Below are 21,128 nucleotides of genomic sequence, written 5' to 3' on the forward strand. Positions count from 1 at the left end.
ATCTGCCCAAGAGATCAGACATGGCCATCAGGACCCCTACCCAACTGAGGTCAAAACACCGGTCCAGGGAGAGCCCTTAAAGGCCCGGAGTACTCAGAATTGTCAGCTTACAAAGCGGCGGGTTCCTGTCCACCAGGGGAGTCTGCCAGGATCCCAGCTGCAGTGTCTGGGGCCAACCCTTCCTCCCTTAGGTCCGCCAACCTCTGCAGGTCTCCTCCCCAGGGCCGTCCATCAGTTCAGCTGTAGAAACATTGGACTTGGAAGCCTGAGTCTTGGCTCTGCCACTACCTGGCCTGCCGTGTGACTTGGGACAAGTAACTTCCCTTACTGGGCCTCAGTTTCCCTGCAGGTTAAGAGAAAAGGTTGGACCAGATGACCTCTTGGGTCCCTCCAAGTTCAGGAGAGCCACCTTTTAAAAAGTCCACACAACGGGGATCGCCCAACGCCTCAGCCATTCCTTTAGGCTCTACCTTTAAAACATGCCTAGAGCCTAGCTCCCCCGCCACCTCCACCGCTGTCACCCTGGTCCAGCGCCCACTGCCTCTCACCACTGCAATGGTCTCCCCATTGGCCTCCCTGCTTCCTCCCTTCACCCATCCAGTCTGTTCTCCACACGGCAGCCAGAAACCATCCTTTTAAAGCACAAGTCGACGGGCCGGCCCCGTGGCTTAGCGGTTAAGTGCGTGCGCTCTGCTACTGGCGGCCCGGGTCCGGATCCTGGGCGTGCACCGACGCACCGCTTCTCCAGCCATGCTGAGGCCGCGTCCCACATACAGCAACTAGAAGGATGTGCAACTATGACATACAACTATCTTCTGGGGCTTTGGGGAAAAAGAAGAGGAGGACTGGCAATAGATGTTAGCTCAGGGCCAGTCTTCCTCAGCAAAAAGAGGAGGATTAGCATGGATGTTAGCTCAGGGCTGATCTTCCTCACAAAAAAAATAAATAAATAAAGCACAAGTCGAATCCTGGCCTTCCTCCGCTCAAACACTTCAGTACCACCACATCCCACTCAGAGTCAAGGTCAAAGTCCTCACCAGACCTACAAGACTCTGCTGGAGGCAGGCTGTCATTACTCCTCCAGCCTCCTCCCCTGCTACTCTTCCCCTCACTCACTCACTCACTCCTGTTTCTTGAACACCCTGGACAGGCTCCCACCTGAGGGCCTTTGCACAGGCTGTCTCCTCTGCCTGGATGTCCTCCCTGAGATAACCTCGTGGCTCTCGCCCTTGCCTCCTCCAGGCCTTCACTTACATGTCCCGGATTTAAGAGGCCTTCTCTTCCCTGTTTATTTAGCTTTGATTGCCATCAGACATAAACCTATTTTACTGCATATTTGTTTATTGTATGTCCACCCCCACTAAAATATAAGCTCCAGGAGGGCCAGAACTTTAAATGTTTTATCACTCCTTCATACCCAGCTCCCCGTGTTTAGTGAATACATCTTGATCACTTTGGGTCTGATCATGCTGCTAAAATGAATAGTCTCAGGCCATACCACCCTCCAGCCTGAAAGGCATCATCTTAGGAGCCCCTCTGAGAATCCCAAGCTCTGGACACTGTCTCTAGGCATCAGAGTGATTGTTCGAGGCAGGTTCGCAGTTCAGGAAGTGTGTGGGGGAACAAAGCTGGGAAATGACCCAGAGAGCATCGACTGGACCTGGTCCCTGGGAGGCGTGAGGGTCAGTCCATGAGCAAATGCTTCCAGGTGCCTCCTTGCCAGGCAAGACGAGGTTACAATCATGGGCTCCCTTAGTGTACTGGACACCCGTCCTGGGGAAAGTACAGGAAAAAAACTCAAGCAGTGGGCTCTTCAGTATAACCAAGGGAAGGCACAGATGAGGGAGTGGGGAGCAGAAGGCAGCCAGAGCGGGGCTGCCAGTGCCACACCCTGCATGGCCTCGCACAGGCTATGCCAGCTTCTCCCCACCGCCTGCCAATCCTGGAATGCGCGAGCTGAGCGCCCTCGAGCCCAGTTCTCTGAGAGCCATGCAAGCCTGTGCGAACCTCAGTGAGTGACTGGGCGCAGGGGCAGAAATGAAGCCAGAGAAATGCAGCTTCTGCCACCTGGCTGAAAAGAAACCCGTAGGCTCTCAGGAAGATGTGCACCCACTAAGCCAACAGGGCAAACCCAGGGAGTAGGTACCCAGAGGTGTTTGAGAATAGGAAGAATAGGGAGATGGGAGGGCCAGAATTCAGCAGGGCATTTGCACAGGGCGGGAGGGGGGCCTGGGAGCCTGCAAAGAAGTGGGGGGTCTGCGATCTCCGGCAGAAACCCCTCCATGGTCTACCCCTCCACCCCAAGTCCTGGGCAGGGCTGGCTGTGTGTCAAAGCACCTCGTCAGGAAACAAAACGTCAACAGGAGAAGTCAGGCAGGGGCACGATGGGGACATGAGATCCCGCCCAGCCGTCTCCCAAGCACTAGAGGGGACAGTGACGGCATAGGACAGACTCCCTGCCCTCCTCCTCATCACGTGCTCCGCCACCCCCCCTGTGGCCTCCCTCCTGCTGCAGCTTCCAAAATGCTATTTATCACAGATCCAAACCCTGAAGGAATGGTGGCCAACTCTCCCATCTGTGGCTGGGGTGTCTGAGAGGAAGGTTAAGCTTCGGCAGATGAAGGACAGAAGCCCCTGGCCCCTCCTTCAGCCTCCATCCAGAGGCCTCAAGGGAGGCAGGGAGGCCAGCACAGGCCAGCGGGGATGGAAAGTGTGTGTCAGCTGCTGCTGTGGTCTGAGGTCCTGTCCAAGTCATCAGCTCTCTTCCTCCCCAGGAGACAGTGACCCTGCTGAGGCCTCCGCAGAGACAATGGCAGGAAGCACCCCTCCCTGTGAGAGCTGGGGAGTCAGGAAGGAAATGACCGACTCTGAGGCTGGGGAACCTCCCTGCTGAGCCCCCACCCCAAGGACACCAAGCGTAACAGCAAATGCTAGACGCCCTGCTCACCCGCTCAGAATGGCAAATGGCTTCAACTTCAGGGAAGGGGGTCTGAGGGCAGGTGCTCTTCCCAGCTGGGACCCCCTCTTTGAGGCAGGCCCTTTCTGCGGATGGCCCCTGCCTCCGGGTCAAGCAGAGGCAGAAGACGGCCAGGCTGGGTTGAGACGACAACTCTAGCTGCCTCCTGCCCTACACCCACCTTCTGGAAGGAAAGGCTCCTGTTCCTTTGGAGCAAGGAGCTCCTCTAAAAATAAACCCCGCTCCTTAAGCCCTCTCCTCCTCAGCTCCCTGTGGAGGGGAAGAGGAGGAGATTTCACATCCTCAGCCACCCCGCCCCAGGGAAGGGCTGCCTCTCTCCACCCCCGACTCTTGCCATCCAGGGCCCAGTGGTCTTCATGCCCCTCATGGCCACAAACTCCCAGGGGGAGCTCAGAGGCATGTGGTGGTAACCGCGATCTTCCCCAGTCAGGGCCGTTTTCCAGGTCTGGGGTAGAGATGAGCAGAGGGAACCTCAGGACACTGGAACAGCATATGCAAAGTGCAGAGGTGAGAGTGGGGAGCACGTGCTGGGCCAATGCCAGGGTATAAACTCCGCGCAGGTGGGGTCTTCGGTTTATTTCATTCACGGCTGTATCCCAAGCACCTGGAATCGTACCTGGTCCATACCAAGTACTCAATAAGTATTCGCTGGATAAACCAGCGAAGCTGAGAACTTCTAAGTGAGGACCCACAGAGAAGGTAGGCCGCAAGCTCACCATTTCTAACACCATGGAACTCAGGGATACTGTTGTTAGGAAGGAAAAGAACCCCCTTCCTGAAGAAAAAGGAACAGGAAGTGAAGGTTCTTTTGGGGCAGGGGCCCTTGGAGCAACGTGGGCCATGTTAGAGCTCAGGTCGCTGGCAGGGACACACTTGCCAGGCCCCACTGGTGAGCAGGACAGGGAGCGACCCGAGAGAGGCTGCGAGTCAGGGACGATTCCCACTCCAGCCCTCCCCACACCCACCCTGGCAGCTGAGACACCTTGGAGAGTGGATTAAAACAGAAAATATAACACAGCTCTCTCCCTTCTTAGCACTTGGAGGCCTTTTCACAGCAACTGAAAAGAATGAGCAATTAGAGAAGAAAACAGCCCACAGTGCCAACATGGAAACACAGGAGCGAGGGGGCATTCAGTGGAGGCCGTGTCTGCCGTGCCCTGTTCTCCTGGCAAAGAGAGGTGGCCCAGACGAGGGAAAGGACTCACTTGGCACCAGGGCATGAGAAAGGGCTGAGCCTGGACCCTATCCCATGGGGAAGTCCGGCCATATTTGGAAAACCACGCCATGTGCTTTGGGGTCCAGACGGGGTGCAATCCTGAGCCCGCCACTGACTAGCTGTGTGACCTTTAGCTGGATACTTGCCATCTCTGAGCCTTGGCTTCCTCATGTAAAATGGGGTCATAATGGCTCCTGTGCAGCTTACTATGCACTGAGCAGAGCTAGTGCATCTACTAGCTCACAGCCCGGCCACACACAGAGAAACTAGGGACGCCGGTGCTCCCTCCCCTCCTGGCCTCCTCACCTACTAGGTTAGTCTCCCTTGATGGAGTATCCATCCTCCATGCCCCCAAAGCTCAAACTAGCCGATCAGTACACAGGAGGAAGGGTTCATCGGAGTTTAGGAAAAGAAAAGGCAACGTCACTGGACCTGTACCCAAAGCCTTGGCATGACAAAGAGACGTGGACAAGAAGCCCAGGAGGGCCCAGGGCTCCACTCCTAACTTGAGCAGAAGGAGGGAAAGAGCTAAGCACCGGGAGATTCAAGTCCTAGTCCTGAGGCCACACTGACCCCACAGAGGACCCCAGGCGCGCCATGGCCCAGCCTCAGTTTCTCATCTAGGGAGATGGTTAGGTGGAGACACTCACACAGGTGTTTCCATGTTGCTACAGCCTGTGGGAAGCAAGGACAGACAACGCCCAGCCCCTGCCCACCGAGGAGGCTGGGGAGCCGCAAAACTCCTGTCCTGTCCCATTCCTGGGAGTGGGGAGGGCCAGGCCAAGCCAGGGAAGCTGCGAGAAGAGAGGCACCCCAGGGCACTCCATGCAGAGAGTAACAAAGGCCACTGGGGAGGCAATCGAATCTGGAATCTAAAGCCACCAGAGAAGGAGCCATCAGTCCTTCCTGCCTAGTGAACAGCAGTCAATATCTGCAAGAAGCAGGATGGATTAATAGGATCTACGCCGCACTAATCAGACAAAGTCAGATGCTTAAGGAAGAAGGAAACGGCAACAGCCTCTGCACCTCCAAACTCCAAAGCCAGTGGGCGGTCCTTACCTGCGGGTCTGAGAAGGCTGCGTGGACGTCCTGACGCGGGAGGAGGAGGGACGGCCCGCTAGCCCACAGAAGGGTGTCGGGGACCAGGACGCACGAGCCAGCATCCTGCAGGGAGAAGTCCAGCGGGGGAGGAGGTGAGACACCTGGCCGCTCTGATCACTCAGCGCCAACCCCTCTGGGAAATGGACCAAGCTAGGCCTCATCCCGAGCAACGCGAGACTGGAAATCCAGATGTGCCCAGAGGACAGGACAGGGGACGCCCGGCTGAAGGAGTTTCCACTTGACAAAGGGACCCAGTCCAAGACTTGCTCATGGAGGCTGAGGCACCGATACCGCCCAGGGCGCCCTCTGCTTAGGAAGACTGCTCAGGGAGGGCAACCCACATCCCCAGCACACACGGGAAGCTTCCCTGTCTCAGAAGCCCAGCTCAGAGCTCTCGGCTTCAAATTGAGGCTGTTAACCTTCAGGGCTGCAGGACCTCAGGTTCAGAGGGGAGGCAGGTGCAAGAGTGGGGGAAGCCCACAGCGGGAAGAGCAGCCTGACGCCCTGCAGCAGGGTCCCAGTCAGCACTGTGGGGTGATGTAGATGACTCTCACCTTCCCACCAAGCCCCTGCAGGGGGGCAGTGTGTGACTGGAGGCCCACCTCCGACAGATACCCAGAGGCCCGAAACGGGCACTCACAACGAAATGAAATTGGTGGAGAAATGGGTTTTTCCAAGGAATCCCAGGTGCAATTCACAGGCTTCACTAGAGCTGCCACCCAACCCAGGGCTCCCACGGGACAGAGATGCACCCGGGGAAAACACCTACAGCTCCACACACATTCTTGTTCGTCTGACACACTTGCGAGCCCCTGTACCTGTGCCCAGGAAGCAGGCAGCATTGGATTCCCAATTCTGGAGCAACCCTACTCCAAGGGCTGAGGCACTGGGGGCTCCAGGGACCCGGCCTGTGTCTGCAAGGGGCAAGCGGTCTCCACAGAGGTAAAACACGAGGGGAATTTCACAGTGGCTCAGGAAAACAAAAGTGACAAACTGCCACGTGAGGGCACAGACAGTAAGCGCTCAGAGGAGGGAAAGACGCTAAACGGGGAGGTAACAAGATAACTATGCAGCACAGCAGTGGGAGGTGTGGCTGCGAGCCACGGAGACTGGCTTCTCACACGCCACCCACCCCAGTGCAGTCCCACGCTCCCGGGGAAGCCACGGCCAATTCTGCAAACTCTGCCTCGGGACCAGCCTGCAGGGGACGAGGCTCCATCTTTGCCCTGCACCTGTCCCTCCTCTCCACGGCTGCACCTACACCCCTACATACACTCTCGACCCCCAAAGGACAAAACGTCCCAGGTCCCAGCCCCCGGGCAGTGCATGTCGCCCCTCCAGCTTCCCTCCCTACAGTCCACCAAATTCCGCAGCTCGCCAAGCCGCGCACACGCCCTGCCTCTGCACGCTTTTTCCCGCGCTGTTTCTGAGCTGTCATCACAACACCTCCAAGCCCTCTGTGAGGTCCGTGTGCGTCTCCCCGTTTCAGAGGTAGGGCAACTGCTGAGGGGGTTAGGGGTTTGCCATGGTAACACACCAGACAGTGGCGAGCCGGATCTTGCAGGCCAGCCCCACTCCACTCCCTCGTGACGCCTCTCCTCAGGTGAGAAGGTCAGCTGTGACTCACACCCGGCAGAAGATCGGCAGGGGCCGCCAGAAAACAGGCACGCTCCTCACAGAGAGGTGTGCCGCGGGGACATTATTTTTCTGACCAAAAAAAAAAAAGCATTTAACGTCCAAAAAGTGAATGCAGGGTCAGCTTAAGGATCAAGGCAGCAACCTGGGGAACAGACCTCTAGGGGCGGGGGCGCAAAACACCGCTGGAGTGGAATAGGAAGATGCTGCCAGGCAACTCAGGTTTCCTCTTGTGACCCCTCACACAAAAGGCAGAAAGGGAAAATAAGAACTCAAATCAAACACGAGCCCTTGCTGAGACTTGTTGCAAGCATGTTCCATGCATACCTGTCGTTGCGGTCCTGGGTGTGGGGGGTTCTTAAACCACATAATACAGGGTGTGCTGATGTTTATCAGAAACAAAAAGAACATATTTTACCGCTTTAGGTTTTTTTCCCCAGTTTTATTGAGATATAATTGACAAATAAAATTGTAATATATTAAAGTGTACAACATGATAGTTCGATACTTTGTGAAAGGATTTGCACCATGGAGTTAATTAACACATCCATCACCTCACATTTCCCCTTTGTTTTGGGGAGTGGTGAGAACACAAGTTCCACTTGTAGCAAATTTCAATTATACAATATGATATTATCAACCATAGTCATCACGTTAAACATTAGATCATCTCCTTTACTTTTTAAATCTAAATCTTCAATATGCCTCTCAAATGATTTGGAAAATCGCAGGGGAAAAAATAAAATAAAACCAACCTTTGGAGCCATGAACAACAGTCAGAATTGCTTTCCTGAAAAATATTTGGATCCTGACTGTTTCAGTCACTGGACATGAATTAGTAAGTGAATCTGTTTCTCTATACGATGTCTATGAATAGAATATCAGCCTCTCCTCATCCCCACTAAATAAATGTCAAACAAACACTTAAAGAATACCGGTTTGATGGGGTGCCAAATTACGAGCTTGCCCAGACATCCGCATGTCTCGAGCTGGCCCTGGTTGAGAGCACAAGTTCCAAACGAGTGGGTAGTGTGGCTGAAGTGAAGCACTGTTGTTTCCAGCCCCCGCTGACGTGGAGACGTGAGGCCGGCGGCTAAAGAGCGGGCAGAGAGGGACAGATGCAAATGGTAGTGGCACGGAGGCCAACCGTCCACGTTGCTGGCAACAGGCCGGGCAGCACGGCCTCTGACTCCGTCTGAAAGAAGGCATGGTTCCTCAGCTTTTGTTTCATTGAGACATAATTCACACGCCATAAAGCGCACCCTTTCCAAGCGTACAGTTCAGCGGCATTTAGTACATGCACAGAATTGTGCAACCACTACCGCTATCCAGTTCCAGAACACCTCCATCATCCCCAAAAAGAAATCCCACACCCATGAGTAGTCACTCCCCACACCCTCTCCCCCCAGCCCCTGGCAAACACCAATGTCTCTATGGATTTGCCTGTTCTGGGCATTTCATATAAATAGGAGCACACCATACGTAGCCTTTTGTATCTGGCTTCTTTCACTTTGTATAATGTTTTCAAGGTTCATCCACACTGTAGCATGGATTAATACATCATTCCTTTTCATGGCTCAATAATATTCCATTGTACACATACACCACGTTTTGTTTATCCACTCATCTGTTGATGGACATTTGGGTTGTTTCCACTTTTTGGTATCATGAATAGAGCTGCCATGAACATTATGTACAAGTTTTTGTGTGGACGTATGTTTTCAGTTCTTTTGGGTATATACCTAGGAGTTCCTAATTTTTTAATAAAATAAAATAATTTAAAATAAGCAATAAATCTGTATTTCTGAAAAGATAAAGAGGGTGCAGGGTAAGAGTGAAATTCTCTCTTGCCCCTGTTCCCTGGCACCCAGTTCCTCTCCCCAGAGGCAAACACCAGTTTGGGGTTAATTCTCCCAGAGACAGCCTAAACATATACACCCTGCTGCATTTTAAAGACAGCTTGCAGGGAGGAAACCTGGCGACCAGGTGAGGCTGGATCAGCCTAGCAACACTCTGAAAAGAGCACAGGGCCCAGCTCGTCTCTGCTGCCCATCCACCTGTCTGTCCGTCGGCCACATGCCCCTGGGAAGCTGCTTGGCGGAGAAGAGGTGACGTGACTGAGTGGCCGACAGGAGGAGGCCTGAAGGTGGGCAGATTTTGACATCCGGCTCTGCCATCTTTTGGCTCTGTGGCCTTGAGCAACTTAACCTGGGTGTTTAAACTCTCTGGGACTCAGTTTCCTTATCTGTGAAAGAGCACCGACACCAGTACCCGCTTCGGAGAACCGCCATGAAGAGCCAGTGCTTAGCACCAGGCCAGGCACCCGGTGAGTGCTCAGTGTTTCTGCCGCCATAATCGCTACTGCTACTTCACCCCTCTGACCTGACCCTCAGTTTCCCCATCTGGAAGATGGGGGTGGGCACCTCCCACGCACAGCTACAGTGTGGAACACAGGAGACCCCTGGGTGAGGGCCCAGCATGCCACCATTTCTGAGCAGTGGGTGCTCCAGGACAGTCAGAATGGCTGTGCGGCATCCCCGCACCCCCACGAGACGCCATCCCCCTCTCCCCGAGGAGATGCCAGGTCCCCCCTCAGCCTCCCGCAGCCCTGAGTTCTCCCAGCCGTGAGAGAACAGCTGAGATCTCCGCACCTGCCCTCCCACAAGCAGAGGAAGAGCCTGCATCTTGGACCCCACACCTTGGGCTGGTTCTGGATTTCTTACTTGTTGTCTCTTTCCTCCTGCCCCCCTTCCGGATCCTTCTCTCTGCTTTCCCATCAGACACTCTGCTCTGGAGCTGAGCTTCCCTCTCCGAAGCCCAGACTGGCGGAGGCAGCAGGGAAACCCTCAGAGACCTTCAAAGTGGAGAGACGTCAAGTGAGAAAGGAAGCATTAGCAGGGTCATTAGAACGATGTTAGGAGCGATTTTTCTTGCAGAAAAGGCAAAGCAGAGCCTGGAGCACAGACCCAGGCCTGGGAGGGCAGAAGAGAAAAGAGAAAGAACAATGCTTCCTTAGGCATGCAAAAGTTCATGGGGAAAAACCCAACACACACACACACACACACACACACACACACACACACAACAAAAAGGAGAAATTCTTAGCCTACAGCAGTTGGTAGCATTATGTAAAATTTCAAGCCCACAAAAATATCATTCAGATGATAAAAAGTTAAATTTAGCTAAGTACAGAGTGACTAATACTATGAGGGAGAAGCAGCACCCCCAGTTGCCTGGAGCTGATACAGCTGGCTTTTAGAAACTTTTGACAGTAACCAGGGCCTGGTGCAGCACAGAATAACAGATTATGTAATAAGAGGCGCAGCCATCAGCAATACAAAACACACAGCAAGGGCTGCAGCCTCCTCCAAGGGAGGGGACAGCCGGGGTCTGGCTGGAGCTTCTCCACCAGAACTTTGCCTCTGGAAGCCTGGGCCACAGGAATCTGGCGTTCCAGAGGCCTCTGAGAGTGCAGCCAGGCCTTGGATGGGTCTGTGTGAGTGGGTCCACCTGGCCTCTTCTACAAAGATCTTTTTCCAAATGGTTTACATTGGTGGTCCCAATGAGCCATGACCTTGGGGAGTCCCCTCCCTTTGAATCTAGTCTGGCCCTGTGACCAATTTTAACCAAAAGAACAGGATGGAAGTAACACTGGGTCAGGTTTGGACCTAAGCCTTAGGAAGGCCTGGCTAAGAATTCAAGGCAGAGATTCAGATATTTGCACCCCCATGTTCACAGTAGCATTATTCACAGTAGAAAAAAGAGGAAACAATTCAAGTGTCCAACAGCGGATGAACGGATAAACAAAATGTGGTATATCTACACAAAGGAATATTATGCAGCCTTAAAAAGAGAAAATTCTGTCACATGGATGAACCTTGAGGGCATTATGTTGAGTGAAATAAACCTGTGACAAAAGGACAAATACTGTATGATTCTACTTATATGAGGTACTCAGAGTATAGATCTTCTTCAACTTACGATGATAGGGTTAATATTTCGACAAACTCGTCGTAAACTGAAAATATCATTAGGTCGAAAACGCATTTAACACATCTAACCTACCAAACATCATACTTAGCCTAGCTTACCTTAAACGTGCTCAGAACACTTACATTAGCCTACAGTTGGGAAAAATTATCTAACACAAAGCCTATTTTATAATAAAGTATTGAATATCTCATGTAATTGATTGAACACTGTACTGAAAGTGAAAAACAGAATGGTGGGTTGGGTACAGAATGGTTGTACATGTGTCGTGTATTGGTTGTTCACCCTCGTGATCGCATGGCTGACTGGGAGCTGCGGCTCACTGCCACTGCCCAGCATCACAAGAGAGGATCGTGTCACATCACTAGCCTGGGAAATGATCAAAATTCAAAATGTGAAGTACGGTTTCTACTGACTGCGTATCTCTTTCACACCATCATAAAGTCAAAAAATCATAAGTTGAACCATCGTTAAGTCGGGAACCGTCTGTAGTCAAACTCATAGAGATAGAAAGTAGAATGGTGGTTGCCTGGGGCTGGGGTTGGGGAATGGGATTTAGTGTTTAATGGGGACAGAGTTTCTGTTTTGCAAGACGAAAAGAGTTCTGGAGATGGATGGTGGTGATGTTTGCACAACAATGTGAATGTACTTAATGCCACTAAACTGTACACTCAAAAATAGTTAAAGTGGTAAATTTTATGTTACATGTATTTTACTACAATAAATAATTAAATTAAAAAAAGAAGGAGGAGGCCTGGATGCTTCTGCGTTTGTGCTTTGGGGGAAGCAGCCGCCATGCGAGAAGTCCGATTACCTGAGATCACTGGGCTGGGAGAAGCACAACCAGCCGTGGGGAGAGGTTATGTGGAGGGGAACCGATGTCCCAGCCAACAGCCCCAGCTGATACAGCCGAGTGCCAGCCTGGATTTGCCAGCCATGAGAGTGGGGCTATCTTGGAAATGGATCTTCCACCCCCAATCCAGCTGTCCCAGCTGACACCAGTGGAGCAGAGACGAGCTGTCCCCACCAAGCCGTGCCCAAATTGCCACACTCTGAGCAAATAAATAAAATGTTGATGTTTTAAGCCACTGAGTTTGGAAGTACTTTGTTGCAGCAACAGATAATTGACACAGTGGTCAGGCTCTCTAATGGGTTTGGGGAAATTTTTATTCCTAAAGTAAGACTTACAAAGATCTTTCACATCTCACATGTGAGTCACTAAGAGAAGTCAGTGCTCAACTGAGTCTGAGGAAGAGACTAATTTTCCATTCCCCAAATCCCAGTGGAACAAAGGCTGAAATCAAGCCTTGTACTGAGCTTCAAACAGCTGCTGTCGAGGCTAGAGGATTTCTCCAATGATCCAATGGAGTAACCAGGTCACTGGTTGATCAACTCAAGCTGTCACTTAATTACTCGACTTTCAATCGTCCCGTCCAGAGCAAGGATTTGTACACTGCTGACAGAGCTATCGATGGGATTCCCTGTGTGCAGTGAAATGATTCCAGGTTTGCGGGCTGAGACCAGAGTTCTAGCCAGCTGACTCTGGGTCAGTTCCCCTCTCTGGGACCCCATGTGCCCATCTCTAAAAGGCCTCTCCATCCGGCTCCAACATTCTGCAGTCCTATAGTTTTGGCAGAAGTGAACACTGAAACATGATCTGAAACACTGAACAAAGTCCAAATCACTTCATGTAGATTTACAAGGCAGGCCTTGGCATCCTCACCTCTGGCCTCTGGAACCCTACCTTCATCTCTACGTCCTTCATGAATTTGTTTGTCCATTCCACAACAATTCCCTGTGGCAGTCTGGCTTGGTCGAATTTCCTCTTCCTAATTACATTTTTAGCCCCCTGGATTCAAGGTGGGACTGTGTGACTAGTTCTGTGAGTAGACCCCTACCAGGCCTGGCCCCTAAAACACCCCACGTGATCTTCTATGCCCTCTCTCTCTCTTTGCTCATCAGCCAACTGACTGCCCAGATCTACTGAAGGACCCCAGGGAGCCCTAGGGGATGGCAGAAATACAATAGGAAAGGATCCTGGATCCCCAATTCACTGCATGGAAGCCACCCCCAGAGCATCCAATTCAAATATGACAAGAGTGAGAACAAGCCTTTATTATGATAAGCCACTGAGACTGGGGGATTGTTTGTTATAGCAGCTAGCATTTCTTATCCTAACCAATACATTCACCAAACTGTTACTACTTGTCAGATGTGTGAAGGATACGTAGGAGAATGAGACCTAGGCCTAATCTTGGCCCTCTTGGCACCACCAGTCTAGCTGATAATTCAGGGAGATCAGATAAAGACCAGTTCTGCACCCTGCAGTCATACACTAAGCCCATGATGGGAGCTGCTTCATGTTTTTCAAGCTCCACCCATATCACCTGCTTCCAAAAACCTCACAACATAGATTTACCTCTCAAAAAACTAGACAAATAAAGAAAGAAAGAAACCATAAAGGAAGGAGAAAACCTATACTGAGACTCCTGAGGACAATCCAGAGGCAAATGAGTAAAAATTTTCGCTGTGTGCTTTCTGGTAGGCAAAGCAAAGAGAGAAATACGCGGGTCACAGAGCTCTCACCAACAGTGAAAAACATACTGGTTCATGATGAGAAACAAACTTTGTCCTTGCTAAGAGCTTGAAGGGAATGCTCTCCAGGGTCACTGTGTGAGGGACTCGGTGTCTGGGCAGGAGGCAGCAAGAGGAGACCAAGCTTGCCTTGAAGCCTGTCTTTGCAACCCCGCCTGTGGCCTGACTGGCTCTCGCTGGCGAGCTCCTCAGAGTAATTCTTTATCCTCATTAATGTCAACACAGCAGCACCATGATAACGATGGAAAATATTTACATACCGTACCACTGACGGGTTGTTTAGACCATCTGGCTATTGGATGCGGTAAGTATTGTCAAACACATGGCCCGTCCACAAACGCTGTGCCTTAGTACTGACGGAGGCCAGGCTTGGGGATCCAGGCAGTGTCCCTTGGCCCATCCCCATCACACGCTCCACCATGGGGACCCCGAGAGGCTATCGGCAGCCCGTGTCTCGGCCGGCCTGTGCCCACGATTGGCCTCAGGCCCCTGTGCGTCGGGAGCAGAGCTCTCAAACTCCCACCCTCTGCTCCATAGGGTCGAGAATAGCTAATAACAGTCTAACTTCCCTTCACTGAGGACCCCTTCAGGGCTCAAGTATTCCAAACAAGACTTCCCTCTGCACGACAGCTCCGATTCTGCAGCCACCTGGGGGATTCTCCAATGATCTTGTGGGACTGCTGGGAACTCTCAGAGGCAAATTCAGCGCAGTTCATTTCCGTGTGAAGCCGCTCTCATCTAAGCTTTGTCACGCTCAGGAGGCAGGGACAAGGATTAAGTATCACAGCTCCAGAAGGAGGGAGGATGGCGACTTTAATCTCGCCTAAATGAGAATTTCTTCTTCCTTCTGTCCATGTGGCTCCACTGAGTTCTGATACTAGGCTGAAGACAGAGTTTTTTTCTGGATTGACATTAAATTTTTTCCTTTTTTTTAATTTGGGGTGTTGGGTGAGTTGTTTTATTATTATTTTCTTAATTTTAGTAAAGGCAAAAAAGTTCCATTCGGAGCCTGTTCAAAAGTAGCAATTTTCTTAATGGGAAGCATATGCTTGCCGCCCACGTGAGGAGCTGTGACAGCTCAGCAATCATAGCGCCCTGAGAATATGGTAAGTCGTCACCTTCTTGACAACTGTGAGTCAAATGGAAACTCATCGCAGGTGCCTGTGTGGCCTGCTGGGGTGGCTTCACACTCTGACAACGGCTTTCAGAGGGGCGCACCTGTAGGGAAGGCCGGGCTGTGTTTCTGTTGACTATGAACCCACAGCTTTAAGGTCTTCTCATAACTAACATCCTCTAAGACTTAAAATGCTCCAGACAGAGCATCCAGGGCCTGGGTAGCACACGGATTGCGTGCAGGTGCTATCTGGCCATCTCGCCTCCTGGGATCTGTGTTTCGCTATGAAATGAGGAATGAGACATGTCACTTGAAGCAGCTCCCTGCCATCATAGTCTTGAGCTGGCTCTCTAGTCACAGAGTGGCTGGGGCGCACGGGAGGTCAGGGGTCTCTGCAGCCTTAGAACAAACCCAGGGTCACTGGTCTTTCTTAGGACTAGCACTTCTCTCTGTGCAAGTAGGGTGAGGACCACAGACCCTACACATAGAGAGAGGACCATGAAGAAAGTCAGAACTCATGGCCAGACATGGCATGAGGCTCATCCACCATCAGAGGAGACCCTGCCTGCGTGTGAGTGAGCCCACGGTGACTCCACGCTCTCTAAAGCGCTGAGACTCGGTGATGTGGGGTTTCTGACAATAATTACAGTTTGGGGTGACGATTTTTCACTGGTAACGCAGCCGGCACCTCAGGGAGGCTGGGTGGCCACGCGGAGGCCTAACTTACATCTCTGAGAAGCTCTTCCTTGCTGGTCAGATCCCTCGAGCCCCAGCAGAGATGTCCGCTCGAAGCATCTGCTCTGAACCACCAAGTAGTTTCAAACAGACATCTGCTCCGCTCGCCTGCTTCTAGCCAGGCTAGGCAAATGCTCTTTTTGCAAAAGTTATCTGAGCTGCTGGGGTCACAGGAAAATCGCAACAACAATGGCACCCAGATCACCAGTTGCTTCACTCACACGAGGCTCAGAGAACATCCAGCAGCAGCCCAGGGACAGGCTTCTTGTTTAAACAAGAGAAACGAGACAGCCAAGAGCGGGCCCAGCACCTCAAATGGGGCGTGGGTTAGTCCCGGGCCTCCCAGGTCAGAGACGGGATCTTTTCCGGGACCAAAGAGCCCCCGCCGGCCCAGCCCCAGCTCCTTCCGGGGAGGAGGGGGTGCCTCTGTCTCCATCCTCAGTGTCTCCTGCACCCCAGTGAGCAGGTCAGCGCCAGGCCGTCACCGGTTCAAGGTGAAATAAGAACCACACGGTTAAAGGGACAAACAGTTCAAAAAGCCCCATGTATTCTCTTTTATTCTTAGAATCACCCTTTCTTATGTCTTATCGTCCTTTTGTTCATGAGAGGATGGCTACAGTGAATTGTAGCTTTTCTGTGCACGTGGTTAAATATACATAACATACATTTTACCATTTTAACCATTTTTAAGCATACCGTTCAGTGGCATTAAGTACATTCACACTGTGGTACCACCATCATTGCCATCCGTCTCCAGAACTTCTTTATCACCCTAGGCAGAAACTCTGTACCCCTTAAACCCCAAATTCCCATCCACCCCTCCCCGCAGCACCTGGTAACGTCTGTGCATGGCAGCTCTTTAAAAATAACGTCCTTACTTAGCAAAATTGCTTTGTAATTTTACACGTCGGTGAAATCTAAGTCACAGGCCTGCTGAGGTTCCTCCTGGAAACATGTGGGTTCTCCCCAACATAAGCTCCCAAAGGTGAGAACTCTGGTCAGATCAGCCCTATTAGGGTCCAGAAGGCGCCTGGGGCTTCTCAGATGCTTGATGATGGACAAGCTGACAGAGGAGGAGCAGGGCAGCCTGCTTCCAACTCCACCAGGAAGGAAGCTTCTAGGCCACAATCTGCCTCGGGGAATGAAGGCCCCCTCCTGTGTTGTGCACAAGGAGGCACCTAATGGGAAGCAGCGTTCATAACTGGCTGTGCCAGGAACTCTGCAGGAGCTGCCCTTTGCGGTAGAGGCAGCTCTCACACGGTTTTCTCCGGATTTTCATTTTACTTAAAAGCTCTTCCTTGCCTGAGGTTTTGAGGTTAAAAACCGCCGCCTCGCACTCACACGTTGTAAGTGGGAGTGTAAACTGTACTACCTTTATGGAGAGCAATTTAGCAACAGCTATCAAAAATAAAAGGAAAACACCCCTTGACCCAGCAATTCTACTTCTGGAAATTTATTCCACAGACAGGAGGGTATATTTGCATGAAAACCTACATACCAGGAGACTGAGTGCGGCACTGTTTGCTCCCAGTCTTCTGCTCTTACCATCGAAAGCTCCGTGGAGAGGGAACAGATCTAACAAACGATGGTGCACATCAGCCGAGTACTAAGCCCAGCATTACAAAGACCCGGGCAAGCTCAATGAAGCAACAGAGGACCAGCTCCAGGGGTTTTATGAACTGTCAAGTCAGAAAGCAGGTGTACAACGGTAGGCAGCCATTGGCATGATTTTTTTTAAGTAATACATATTCATATATGCAGATAATCTTTCTGAAAGAGTACACACACACACACACACACAAACCAGCCACTGTAGTTGCCTCTAGAGAGTAGTGGGAGACTGCAGACAAGGATGCAAAGAAATCTTATGCTTGCCCTTTGACCCTTTGCAAGTTGGTACCAAGTATAATGCAGGACTTATCCAAACAATGTTCTTCATATCAAATATGATCTTTGTTATTGATTTTATTTTAATCTCTGAGTTTTTAAGTTCCATAAATCAAAGAATGTATCTAATTTATCTTTCAAACCTTACCAGTGTCTGGTATAATGTCACAACTTTTTGGGTGTTTTGTAATTTTTTTGAATAAATAAAAGGATGAGTGAATGATTAAGTGAATGAATGGTGAAGAAATATATTTGAAAAATAATTAATGTTCTTGGAATACTAGAAAACTGGGAGCCTTGAGTTGTTAGAGAAGGAAGAGGCTGAGTGGAAGCAGAAACTGAATATTGATATCTAGGGAGAAAAAGCAGACTCAGTAACATTAAAGGAAGACACATGCCACTGACAGTGAGGTTAAGTTGATGTTAAAAGTTTAATTGAGGGCCGGCCCCGTGGCTTAGCGGTTAAGTGTGCACGCTCCACTACTGGCGGCCCGGGTTCGGATCCCAGGCGTGCACTGAGGCACCGCTTCTCCAGCCATGCTGAGGTGGTGTCTCACATAGAGCAACTAGAAGGATGTGCAACTATGACGTACAACTATCTACTGGGGCTTTGGGGAGAAAAAGGGAAAAAAAAAAGGAGGAGGACTGGCAATAGATGTTAGCTCAAGGCCGGTCTTCCTCAGCAAAAAAAAAAAAAAGAGAAAGATTGGCATGGATGTTAGCTCAGGGCTGATCTTCCTCACAAAAAAAAAAAGTTTAATTGAACAAGAGTTTTTAAAATTTTAATTTTAATAACTATTTTATGTAAAATAAAAAAGCCAAAATTTCATGTTTCTTTTGAAATAGCAGAATGCACAGAATATAATGGGGGGATATTAACAGTTTTAAAATACTTTTTCTAAAACCATATTACAGTCTACCTTTTAATTCCATGAACCATATATTCCTAAAGAATCAGAAAGTAGGCCTGAAAAACTACCCCTCTCCAGTGAGTTGATTACAATTTTTAAGAGGTCTCCAGGCGTCGGTGTATACCCAGCTTGGGGACTCTTCCTATTAAACCTCTAACTCTTGGTCTGTTACCCTCCAGACCCAGCCCGTAAGCTGGCAGCAAACTCGACCATGTAGAGGTGGGCTGAGCAGCAGAGCAAGGCCACCAGGCTTCAAGGAAAAGCTGTCACAAAGCCCAAGGACTTCAGTCCTAGGAATGTTGTGCTGGCCCCCCTGGGTGGTCATACAAACAGCTGTGGTTAAAGATAAGGCAAAAAAACTAACGGTAGCAAAACCACACTGAGGAGAGAAAAGGAAAAGAAACAGAGGAGGGAAGACTACCTAAAAAGGAATTATGGGGAGCCCGTGGGTTCAGCCTGAAGGACTGGCAGACACACCCTTATCCACCCCTTCAAGGCCTCCAGGGACAGCCCGGTTCATGACATCGGAACTTCATCTTGGTAGCCCCAGTCAGCTGAATGACGCAGCGATCCCTAAAAGAGTGAATTATATCTAGCACTCACTGTTATTGAAAGGGAGGCAAGAAGTGCCTTCGAGAAAGATTAAGATCATTATTGGGGAAATGTGAAGAACCCCCCAGTCCCGGTAAAGCTGGCTAATGAGATGTCCTCGTATGAATGACGATGACGTGGCCGCACCTTGCATGCTCTGGTTTCCAGCAGGACTTCACGATTTACTTCTAACATCCAGACTCTTCTCACCAGCATCTCATTCCCACTCAAGACGGCGGCCTTGGGGATGCCAGAGCAGGGACCCGTGACAAGGCTGGTGGGCGGTTCTGAGAGCCTGTCTCGGAGAATGTGCTGAGGGCCATCTCCCCTCCAGTTGCATCCACCGTCCAGGACTGGTGCTGAGCTTAAAATAACGGACTTCCAGCCTCTGGAACAATAGCTTACTGGTGCACAAATGTATTCAAAACCTTCTCAGAGATTCCTCAGAAGGACGCTGCAAGGATGGCACTGTAATTCTTCTTTGACAGATGAGGACATTCCGGTTCAGGGAGGTTAAGTAACTCATGCTAAACCCCACATCCAGAAAGTGGTACCACCACACTCAGGACCCAGGTCTCCTGGCTCCAGGTCACACCTCCTTAACTGGAACACTAAGTGGGACACTTAACCTCAAGAAACAGCCTTGAACTGACCCCAGGAGAGATCCAGAACGCTCTGCACCTTACACACTTATCCCTACATTTCCCGGGATTCTGGGCTCCAGGGAGGCAAAGGAGACGTTGGTAGCTGCCTGAGACTGCCTGGGCGTGACTCTTATTTCTAACCAGAAAATAAGGCCCCTGGTTTGTTGACACCCAAGCAAACAGGTGCCGGAGGTGCCCCTTCCCACTACATTTACCACTGGTGACCCCTGACGCACAGGAAAGCGATGGCAGTTCTGGATTTATTGTAGGACTTGGCCACCAAGCGTCTTACTACTTCTAATTATTTCTCAGCGTGTCTCCTTTGCAAACCCAAGACAAACACTGCATCCATTTCAAAACATTAATTTTGCAACCTCCTTTCTAAGAGTCCTGTTCCACTTCTTTCCTAGCCTACTGCACCGGCTTCAGTTTAGAGTGATGATTAACTGATGAAGAGGGTATGCTTGTCTTACAACTGACATTAAGGGGAATGTCTCCTAGAGGAATGTCTTCGAGGTGCTGTTTGGCCGCATGATCCCTTTATGACACATCCCCAATAGCACTCTGTGCTCCTCAAACATCCTCTGGAACATGCTTCTAGAGTGTTTCCCATTAAGGATGAAGTTGCTACTGATTGGAGATGTTCTTTATCACATTGAAATCTGCACCTATCCCTCAATCTCTGTGTTTTTGAGTAATAGAGGTTGAACTTTATCAAATGCTTTTCTGGCATCTATTGAAAGCATCTAAGCTTTTTCTCCTCCTCTTTTTTACTTTTAGTAGAGCTCCTAGTACTTAATCATCTGCTTATGTTTTTGAGGCTGGTCCACAATCTAGTGTAATGAGCCCTACACTGGGTGCTATACCGGAGAAGCACCGAGAGAGACACACCCACCTCTTCGGAAAAGAAGAGGGAAGGAACATGGAGAAAACAACTCACACACACATACACACACACACACACACACACAGCTGCATCAGGTTAATCACAGAGGGCTTCCTGCAGGAGGTGGCAGACAGGATTGAGGGACAGGCTTGGAACAAGGGCATCTGGATTTAAGTTCTGCCTCGCATGGGGCCCAAGGGCACACTTTCCGGCCCATAATTTTCTCAGCAGTAAAACAGAAACAATCATAGACCAAACGAAACCTTCGGAGGCACCCAGTTCAACCTCCTTCATTTGCAAACGGAGGCTGAGGTTCAAAGAGGGGAGCTGATTTGCCCAAGGTCACTGAGCCATCCCTCCTGTCTTCTTGGCTCCAAGGAGAAGGGGAGAGAGACAAAGAGAGCTTTGAGATCTTGGGCAGAAAGGAAGCGGAGAACACCCAGTGTGCCATGACTTTCCCTGTAATAAATGTTACTGTTTCTACCTCCAAACTCCGCTGAGGCAGGAGGCAGCCAGAGTGCTGGGCTCAGGGTTAGACGCCAGCAGTCAGAGGGGCCTAGCCCGGAAGAGGGGAAGATCCTGGAGCCGCCCCTGCAGCATACCCAGGTCTCCTACATCAACACACCTGAGCAGACAGATGGATAAGGATGGCTTTTCACAGTCATTCATTCACTCACTCATTCATTCAACAAGTATGGAGACCATACTGGGTTGAAGGGTATGCCCCCAAAATTCATGTCCTTCTGGGAACCTCAAAATGTGACCTTATTTGGAAATAGGATCTTTGCAGATGTAGTTAGTTAAGGTGAGGGCGGGCCCTAAATCCAATAAGACTGGTGTCCTTTC

The 21,128-nt window shown here is 50.6% G+C and overlaps 1 protein-coding gene across 7 annotated transcripts in view; it reads right to left on the minus strand.

The window, feature by feature from the left end:
* The window catches only part of PITPNM2 (phosphatidylinositol transfer protein membrane associated 2), a 140,289-nt gene that overhangs the window by 102,875 nt on the left and 16,286 nt on the right, over positions 1-21,128 (minus strand). Inside the window, exon 2 of one of the 7 annotated variants that reach the window (XM_087423377.1) lies at positions 5,253-5,357. The exons of the other annotated variants lie outside the window; for them this stretch is intronic. The gene's annotated coding sequence lies outside the window, so the exon portion shown is untranslated. The remainder of the gene's footprint in view (positions 1-5,252; positions 5,358-21,128) is intronic. 7 annotated transcript variants of the gene reach the window in all.

The sequence above is a fragment of the Ceratotherium simum genome, chromosome 35, assembly GCF_057802395.1.
Source record: "Ceratotherium simum simum isolate JZ-2026a chromosome 35, ASM5780239v1, whole genome shotgun sequence".
Classification (NCBI taxonomy): domain Eukaryota; kingdom Metazoa; phylum Chordata; class Mammalia; order Perissodactyla; family Rhinocerotidae; genus Ceratotherium; species Ceratotherium simum.